The sequence below is a fragment of the Melospiza melodia genome, chromosome 3 (assembly GCF_035770615.1).
Source record: "Melospiza melodia melodia isolate bMelMel2 chromosome 3, bMelMel2.pri, whole genome shotgun sequence".
In the NCBI taxonomy this organism is placed as follows: Eukaryota; Metazoa; Chordata; class Aves; order Passeriformes; family Passerellidae; genus Melospiza; species Melospiza melodia.
In genome coordinates, this window is record NC_086196.1 from 136,445,881 (window position 1) to 136,455,882 (window position 10,002).

Here is a 10,002-nt window from a genome sequence, read left to right on the forward strand (position 1 = left end):
AAAAAGTTATGTTTTATGTTAGTTAGCCACTGAGTGAAAAGTGGGCCCAGGCACTTCAAATATATCAGGCTATGGAGGAAAAAATAAATAGAAATAGGTATGATTTTTGCTGAATTTCATTTAAAATTAAAAGTCACCCAATTTTTGGTTCAGATTTGAGAAACATGAGGACAGGTCATTGCTCCCACCACGAAATTCCCAGACAGGAGCCTGCAGGTCTCAGTTGTCCACAATGAGATGATTCAAACCCTTGAGTGTTGGTTCCTCTCCTGTGGCTTTGAGCCACATTCCCTCTCCCAGATGCCTGGAGAGAAAAGCTGGGGGAAATCAAGGTTGGTTCTGCTGAAGTCCATCCAAAAAATGCTTCCTTTGTAGACCAACAAATGAAAGCTGCATCTCCATCTGGAGCACCGTCTCTTGGAAGCAGGAATCCTCCATCTCTTGGAAGCAGGAATCTTCTGGGCACAGATTTCAGTGCTGTCCTCAGCCACCCAGCAGTGAGACACGTTGCCCGTGAAATGGAAGAGCCAGTCTGAGACTAATCTGTGGGAATAATTAACTGCAGTTTTAATTTAGGTGGTCAGGCTGGAGGACCATGGATTTCTCCAGGATAACTGGAAAATAAATTTCAGATTCTTTTTGCTTGCCCCTAAAAGCTCAATGCAAATTTTAAAGAGGGGGGATCAGTCTAGCATTTTAATTGCATAAACTTTGCTTTTACTCAAAATTTATATACATCACTTAAAATTCTTTGCTTAGGAGGAGATTGTTCCCTGTGAGGGTGCTGAGGCCCTGGCACAGGGTGCCCAGAGAAGCTGTGGCTGCCCCTGGATCCCTGAAAGTGTTCAAGGCCAGGTTTGACAGGGCTTGGAGCAACCTGGGACAGTGGAAGGTGTCCCTGCCCATGGCTGGGTATTGGAATTGGATGAACTTTAAGGTCCCTTCCAACCCAAGCCATTCTGGGATTCTGCAAAAATAGTTCTAAAATTTTTAAATTACAGCTGAGACATTAACACTTCATTTTCATTCAAACATTGTCTTGCTGTTAACTGTAAAAATTTTTTCCTTGAAGGAGCCTTAATAAAACTTGTCCACTTTCTTTTTTTCAGCTAGACCCAATCCCTGAAGTTTTAGTCAGTCCAAAGTCCCACATTTTTTACTGTGAAAAAATCAGTTAAAAATTAATTGGCCCAGGTTTCTTTTTTCTTTTTACTTCCTTTGGGTCAATTAAGAGGAAGCACAAAGCAATTTTACACATTTTACTTCACTCTCAGCTGGCTTCTCTCCCTGGCATGAGCTGCCACAACCTGGTAATGGACAGGACCTTGCTCCTCTGCCACAGCCCCACAGCAGAAATGATGAAAAGGATCATTGTTCCCAGGAAAGTGTCTCATTCCTCACTCTTTTGGCATGGGAAGTGATATCCCATAATCAGTGAGTGATTCGAGGTCTCTCACAATCACCTCCATAAAACCTTAATTAAATTCAGTGGAGACTCTGTCACAGAAAGCCACACTGGGTCCCCTTGCACCAGGAAAGCCAAGGAATGACACATTTAAGGATTTAATGACTGAATTTTTGCATTGGCTCTGCTACACAGGATTTCAACTGTCACAGTTTAACCTTTTTTATAGATGTAGATGATATAGATATGGATACATATGGGAACAAATCCCAGCTGGAGTATTCCCAGCAGCTCGTGGGTTTGTTTCACAGCCTGGCACTCTCTGCTGAGTGGGTTTTCCTTCAGATCAAGGCAGACAGGAGGAGGGGGAAGGAAAACACAAGGGATAGCAAGGAGGAGGTGGCAGGCTCCACACCAGGACCGGAGCCAGGCTCGCTTCCCCCGCTGCACGTTTTACAACCAAGTGTTGTGTCTAGGGGATGGGAGTGAGACATCCCAAAACCCAGCAGGAACCACCCCTCTGGCAGCACTCACAGACCAGATGCAGCACCCAAAGATGTGCAAACCACTCCAAAAATCCTCTCTCATCTCTGTGTGACACGGGAAATCTGGGAAGCTGAGGGCAGCACTTCCCTGTCCTCTCCAGGCTCAGGACACTCCTGAGTCCTGGATGGTCACACTCACTCCTGGGAGCCCCAGGTTCCAGTGGTTGGAAAGTTAAGGTGAAATGTAAATGTGGAATTCAAGGCAAGCAACAACTGAATTTGGGCAAAACTCCTGCTTTCATCTTTTCAATCTATTTTATGAAGAAGGATCAAGAAACCACCTTCATTCACCCATCATTCAGAGCAGCCAAGACCTGGACTGGCCCCATCCTTGCAAAAAGTGGATATTACAGAGCCCCTGTGGTCAGACAAACCATTCTGGTCACTGTTGCCACCAGCACCCAAATGTGTTTTAAAATTCTCTGGGGCAGCCCCTGAGAGGGGCCTGCAGTGCCAAAGCTGTGGCTCTCCCATGCCTGGAAGTATCCAAGGCCAGGCTGGACAGGGCTTGGAGCAACCTGGGATGGTGGAAGGTGGAGGTTGGAATGAGATAATCTTTATTTTCCCTCCCTGCCCAGTCCATTCTCAGTGAGGAATGATCAGAGCTTCACCACTGCTCCTTCCCCGAGCCCCCTCTCCCTTGTGGCTGTCTCAGCTCCCCCCAGAGGGGGATGAGGGGGAGGAGGGAGGTTATTACACAATGTTTTTGTTCCACTGACAGCTTCCCTCTGCCAGTTGGAACAGGCTGCTCATAAATTTCGGCTTTCTGGAGGGGTTTCAGGAGTTTTGCATTCTTAGATCATTGTCTGCCTTTCCCAGCAACAATGGGGGCAGGAAGGAGCTGCTCCAGAAATGCCATGTGCTCTGGGGGGATCTCTCCTGGATGGGGATGGCTCACGGTGGGGACAGAAGGAGTTGTTTCAGCTCCCAGCCTGGGTAGCCAAGGAGGCAGCTCAGTGGAAGCAGGAATGCTGCTGACAGTGCCCCGTGGAGATCTGCAAAGGTCAGCTCCTTCCTGCCACTCCAGGGAGAGGACTGGAGGGATTATCCCGTGGTTGTAAGGTGGGAAATGAGATGTGGGATTGTCAGGATCTCTAGCTGGTCAGAGTGACCCCAAGAAGAGTTAGAAAGTCTCTTTTCCCAGCCCGCTGCTTGAAGAAGGAGTCAGGGTTCTGCATTTCTCGGTCTCAAGGTTGTTTATTGTATCTTATCTATAAAATTCTTTCTCCTGTCCAGCTGAGGTCTGCTCAGCAGGACAGTTCCAGGCACCTGCCTGCCCTCGGGGTGGTGTTATGTCTTTATACTGAAAACTATGTATATATATATATATATATACGTATATATAGTACATATACGTAGTATACAGTATATATAAACTACATATATATAGCTTTATAATAGAAACTACGTATACAATGTTTACAATTACTTCCTAATACCTATCACCTATGTTAGACAGTGAGCTTCTACTCTAAACCAATCCAAAAGTGCCAACATCACAGCAGAAAATGGAGGCTGAGATGAAGAAGAAAGGCTGGACACACCCAGATTCCTCCATCTTGCCCCCCTGAATCCCATTCTAAAAACCCCAAAAATCTGCTTTTTCACCTTGTGATAAATTCACTATCATTCTACTTAATTTGTCGTGGCTAGCAGATCTTCATCTAAGGTTGGTAACTTGCTCCACGGGTCATAATCAAAACCAGAGGCATTTTGGGCTCTGTGCCAGGGTCTCTGAGCCCCCTGGAGGGGTCTGGGCTGCTCAGGACAGCCAGAGGGATGTCCTGGGTGCTGACATGGGATGATCCCTGCTGTGGGTGCTCAGCTGGAGATGCAGCTGAGCCCCTCCTGGGCTCCCAGGTGGGAATACCTTGGCAGCACATCCTGCACCACCCTGGGAGCTGCTGGGACTGGGATGTTAGAGAAAATCTTGTCCTGCAGGCAAATTTCAACTGAAATCCTGTTGCAAAGCTCCTAACCAGATCAGAGGGATCAAGTTCTCAATTCTCTCAGACTCATCCTGAGGAGGCAGCAGCTTTTCAGAGTGTACTGCTCCTTTCCCAGGCTGCCAATTCCAGCTCAAGCTTTGGTGCCTTGAATGCCCTGCCAAAGGTGGGCTCTGCCTGCTCCATGAGGTTCTTGGCATGGTGTGGGTCCAGCCCAACCACCAGGTTGGGTTCAGGAGTTTTGGGAGCCAGGAATCATCCCAAACTGCCAGCCTGGGTGCTGCTACCTTCGTTGGGGGCATGAGGGTTTAACCATATTGTGAGAAATAGCTGCTCACTTTTCATAGTTTAGGAAGGTTTATTAAACCTTATCAAAAATACAACAGAAGACTGAATAAAGAAAAAAGGTTATGGCACTGGGAGCAAAAGATTTTCCCCCACATGTGTTCAGCCTCCTCACAATGGAGGTTTTCCCTTTTTAACCCTTTAACTCCTTCCAAAGTTCTGTCCATCAATCCTTCTTCACTGTCCAGGGGTGGAGATCTCTTCCTCAAATCCTGGTTGGAGCTCAGATGTCACCACAGTGACAAGCCAGCCCTCCCAGGTGTCCCAACTCCAGCTGTCCCTTGATAACCACACGAGGGGGGTACAACATAACTATAAATCTATAAAACTTCTCTTAACCTGTATACATGATATTTGCCCATTAATTGTGAGAGTCAATCACCACAATACTCATCTATCACAATACCAACCTGTCTGGGCTGCACCAGCTGGAATGCTGGGCACAGGAGTGACCCTGGTGCTGTTCAGTTCACCCAGAGAGCCAAGGAAACCCAGCCAGGACAGAGTGCAAGAATCCTTTCCTACAGAGAGCAATCACTGAGGACTCAGAGGTCTTGCAAAGGGGCAATTCCAGTGCAAAGGGACAATTCCAGTGCATTTTTAAGCCAGGGCTGTAGAGGAGAAGTTTTCTTGACTTGTGACACACAAACCACTCAGGGATCTTGCAAAGGGACAATTCCAGTGCAACGGGACAATCCCCCAGTGCATTTTTAAGTCAAGGCTGCAGAGGCAAAGTTTCTTGACTTGTGACACACAAACCTCTCCCCCAGCAGTGGAATCACTCATTTGGATGGGAACAGCAGGAACTGTGTCTTCACCAGCAACCAGGAACGAAGCTCTGGCCTGAAGCCAAGTCCCAAATCTGATCAATACCATGTTATTAATTAAAAAACAGCAGCCACACCAAACCACATCTTAGGAATGTCCCTGATCCATGAAAGCTCCCAAATTTTTCATGGGAGTAGCTGTCCCATGCCAGGAATGGAGATGACCATTGAAATCCAGCACCTGGAAATGAACCTCATTAGTTTGCTCCCACCCCAATACAGCTCCAGCAAAGTCCTGAAGAAGTTATTTTCCCTTCCCTGGGTCTCTTCCAAGCCCACTCAGCACAGACAGAGGACCCCAGCCCTCTGAGACCCCCATTGGCCAGCTCCTTCAGAAAGGTGCCTATAAAATCTTAATTATCTCCATTAGCTGCCAGCCTGCTCCGAGTTACAGTCCCAGGGATGCCAGGAGGTTTCCTAGTAACAGCATGCAATCAGCCAAAAAAAAAAGGGAATTATTTATCAGAGAGCTCCTTGCCATGCAGGAGGAGAGGGTGGCAGGGGAAGGATGTCCCAGGGGCTCTGCAGGGAGGAGCTGCAGCCTCCAGCACCTCTGTGAAGGATGACAGAGGTTGTGGTGCTCCTGGAAATCCTTCCTTTGGGCAAAAAAAAACAGCCACCAAAAAATCTTCCTGGGTGGGAAAAGCCAGGGTGTCACACAAGAGCCCCTGCCCTGAGCTAAAAAGAGCATTTCAAGCTCAAGGCTGGCTGTATATACTTTTCCTGGGAAAAGCCCTTTTTGGAGTTTTTTTTTTTACCATTTTCCCATCCCACCTTCAGGACAAGCAAGGCCAGGGACTGATTTTGGTGCAAAAATCTTGAGATTTGCCATGTGCCACAGGGTGAGGTGAAATTTTCCTTGTTGTTCATGATTTCTTCCCAGTTCTGTCAGGGATGCGAAGGATTTAGCACCAGGATTTGATCCCTGTGACCGTGTTCACTGGGGTCTCAGGATGAGGGAAGAGACGAGGATCTGACTCCATGTTTCAGGAGGCTTGATTTATTATTTTATCATATATATTACATTAAAACTATGCTAAAAGAATAGAAGAAAGGATTTCATCAGAAGGTTAGCTAAGAATAGAAAAAGAAAGAATAACAAAGGTTTCTGTCTGGGCTCTCTGTCCAAGCCAGCTGGGCTGTGATTGGTCATTAATTAGAAACAACCAACATGGGCCAATCACAGATGCACCTGTTGCATTCCGCAGCAGCAGATAATCAATGTTTACATTTTGTTCCTGAGGCCTCCCAGCTTCTTAGGAGGAAAAATCCTAAGGAAAGGATTTTTCATAAAATGTGTCTGCCACAGAATCCTGAGGGATTTCTTCACTTCCTCAAAATGCCAGCCTTCCTCCTGAGCCCAATTCAAAGCTATTGGCACAGAAGAAGAAAGGCTTTGTGTGCTTTGTGTCCTTCCTCTCACCTGGAATTCCATTTCTGCAGATCACCTTATCATCAGCCTCCAGAGAACTAAATTTGGAGTCTGTGAGTTCTGGTCTTCTCAGTCCAGAAATTAATTCCCACAGGTCATGGTCCATGATTTTTCCAGGGTCTAAGGTGAGGCTGACCTCCAGAGCTCTCCAAATCCTCCTTTTCCCCTTTTTTAAGGTGTGTATAAATCTTGGAGATACCTGAGGATGGGCAGAGATCAGACACCAGGAGTTTTTTGTAGATGACAGGCAGCACAATTCCACCACAGAGTTCCATTAGAGCACTCTCATCCAGTCTCATGCATGTAAATACATTTAATTTCACTAAACAGCCCCTAAAATTTTATTTCCCTGGCTGCTGGTTATTCTCCCTCTGTGCAGAATCTTGGAGCAAGTCTGGCCCATAGAAACTGAGAAAAAGAAGGGAATTCAACCTCTGCCATAATCACCCTTTGTGAGGCTGTCCCCCATCCAACAACCCACACACATTTTCCCTGAAGTGTGCTGTTAAAACACTCACAACCCCCTTTTTTTTGTCACTCTCAGCATCCCTGGCCACTCTCTGCTCCAGCTGCTCCTCAGCCCTCCAGCTTTCATCCCTAAGTACCCCAGCCTTGCATTCGCACTCTTCTTTCATTTCCCCTCCTTATTTCCATTTCTTGTATGCTCCCTTTTAACAGCTCAGCTCACTAAGAAGTGTCTTAATTAGCCAAGGAGGCTTTTGTGCTGAAATTCCTGATTTTCATGAGCAAAGGCAGGGTTTGTTCCCAAGCTCTGAATGAGTTTTCTTTAAAAATAAATCAGCCAGCTGTCTTGGACACCTTCTCCCCTTCATGGCAACCTCAGTTCCCTAAAAAGCTGCAGTAAACTCTCCTGAAATCCAAAGTCCTCAACCTAGAGCTTCTCAAGCTTCTCTCCCAGTGCAAGTCCAGTTATTTCACAGCTCTGAGAGCCCCACCTGCCACCCCTGACCCCAATTTTCTTCACTCCTTTTTCTTTATGAACAGCAGGGCAAACACTCTGGTGGGGTGGACAGGACTGACCAAGGGCTCCCTCCATCTACTCTGCCCTTGTGTCATCCAGTCTGGAGCACTGAATCCACCCCTGGAGTATCAGATAAGGACATGGAATCAATGGAGCAGGTCCAGAGGAGGCCACAGAGATGCTCCAAGGGCTGGAGCCCCTCTGCTCTGGAGCCAGGCTGGGAGAGCTGGGGGTGCTCACCTGGGGAAGAGAAGGATCCAGGGAGAGCTCAGAGCCCCTTCCAGGGCCCAAAGGGAATTATAAAAAAGATTAACAACTTTTTACATGGGCAGAGAGTAACAGGACAACAGGAACAGTTTTAAACTAGAAGCATTAGATTATATCATAGCAATAAATTCTTCAGTGTGAGATTGGTGAGGCTGCCCAGAGAAGCTGTGGCTGCCCTTGAATCCCTGGAAGTGTCCAAGGCCAGGTTGGATGGGGCTTGGAGCAACCTGGGATAGTGGAAGTTCCTGGGACGGAATGGGATGAACTTTAATCTGCCTTCCAACCCAAACCATTCCGTGCTTCTGGATTTATCATTCCCTGGAGATTTTTAAACGCCATCTGGACACAACCCTGAGTAACCTGCTCTAGTGAAACCTCAGACTAGGTGACCTCCAGTGTCCCTTCCAACCCAAACCTGACTCTGACCCGAAGCCAAGCTCTTGCCCTTGCCAGAAGTTCAGTTGCAATCCTTCAGCTGCTGCTCATGGGGATTTCAGATGGGCCCTCTGCACAGCCCAGATCCCCCTGAGTGTGTGTGTGCCCATCCCAGCCTGTACAGGACATAGGGATGTGCTTTTCCTGGATGTGACCCTGCCTTCCTCCCACCCTTCATCACAGCCAGGAGGAAACAGAGCTTTTAATGATCTCCAGCCTGGCGGATCTAGCTCAGCCTCGCATTGTCACAGACATATTTTATGAAAAAATCCTTTCCTTAAGATTTTTCCTCCTGAGAAGCTGGGAGGCCTCAGGAACATAATATAAACAATGATTACCTGCTGCTGTGGAATGCAACAGGTGGATCTGTGATTGGTCTCATGTGGTTTTTTCTAATTAATGGCCAATCACAGTGAGCTGGCTTGGACTCTCTGTCCGAGCCACAAGCCTTTGTTATTCATTCTTTCTTTTGCTATTCTTAGCTGGCCCTCTGATGAAATATTTTCTTCTATTCTTTTAGTATAGTTTTAATATAATATATATCATAAAATAATAAATCAAGCCTTCTGAAACATGGAGTCAGATCCTCGTCTCTTCCCTCCACCTGAGACCCCTGTGAACACGGTCACACCGCAGCTCCTTTCTTTCCCATCAGATCCCATCAGGGCAATGTTGTCTCTGCCTCCCCCGCTCCGCTTTGTTCCCCTCGCACCGCGGGGCTTTGATCACCTGCGGCTTTTCCATCCCCATGCGCAGCTCCCTTCCATCTCCCGGACGGCAAAGAAAGAAAAGTCCCCTTTCAGTTTCTCCCCGTTTTGTCTCCGGGCTCTCAATACCCGCCTGGAGCAGCTCTGCCCCATCCCCTTGAGCATCCCGCTCGCACAAAGCGCTCTTTGTGCCGGTCTGGGCTCCGGCCAGCCCGGCCTGCAGGCTCAGCTTATCCTTGGGCAGAGCCAGCTTTACAGCCTCCTGCAGAACCGTGAGTGGGTCCTGGCATCGCTCGGGGGTGCTCGGGGAGCCTTTGTCTGCTGCTGGCACCTCCCTCAAATCCTCACTTTTTGCTCTTCTGGATTTTGGAGGGAGCAGATTTGCTCTTCTCTGCCCCTCTGGGACAGAAGATTCAGGTTTCCACCTTAACTGTAAGGGACAGTTTTACTCCTTTTCCTATTCCTAGGGAATTTCTGAAGAAGCCAGGCAAGGGATATGCCCTCAGGATTCAGGCTTGCCCTAGAGATCCCTTACATCCCCTCTTGAATCTTTACATCCCATACTGGCAGAGATTCCTGTAATCCCCCTGAACCTTTACATCCCATATTGGCAGAGATTCCTGCCATTCCCCTGAACATTTACATCCCATATTGGCAGAGATTCCTGCCATTCCCCCTGAACCTTTATATCCCATATTGGCAGAGATTCCTGCCATTCCCCTGAACATTTACATCCCATATTGGCAGAGATTCCTGCCATTACCCCTGAATCTTTACATCCCTCCCCCCTGAACCATTACATCCCATTTTGACAGAGATTCCTGCAATTGCCCCTGAACCTTTACATCTCATACTGGCACAGATTCCTGCAATTCCCCTGAACCTTTACATCTCATTTTGACAGAAATTCCTGCCATTCCCCCTGAACCTTTACATCCCATGTTAAAAATAGGTTAGAAACTGTTGTAGAATAGTTGATAGATGGTTAAGCATGTGCTGTTAGTTTGGCAAGTATATTTTAAAAGGGGGTTAAAAGGGTAGTTATAAGAAATAAAATATATTTTTCATAAGAATTACGGTACTCAAAGTACCATAATACCCCTAAGTAAAG

The 10,002-nt window shown here is 47.3% G+C and overlaps 1 long non-coding RNA gene across 1 annotated transcript; it reads right to left on the reverse strand.

Annotated features, from left to right (window-relative positions):
• Positions 1-100: 100 nt before the first annotated feature.
• On the reverse strand, positions 101-8,986 carry LOC134416483 (uncharacterized). The gene is made up of 2 exons (XR_010027279.1): positions 8,914-8,986; positions 101-543 (listed from the first exon to the last, which is right to left on the reverse strand). It is a non-coding gene; the product is annotated as an uncharacterized LOC134416483 (long non-coding RNA).
• Positions 8,987-10,002: the final 1,016 nt, after the last annotated feature.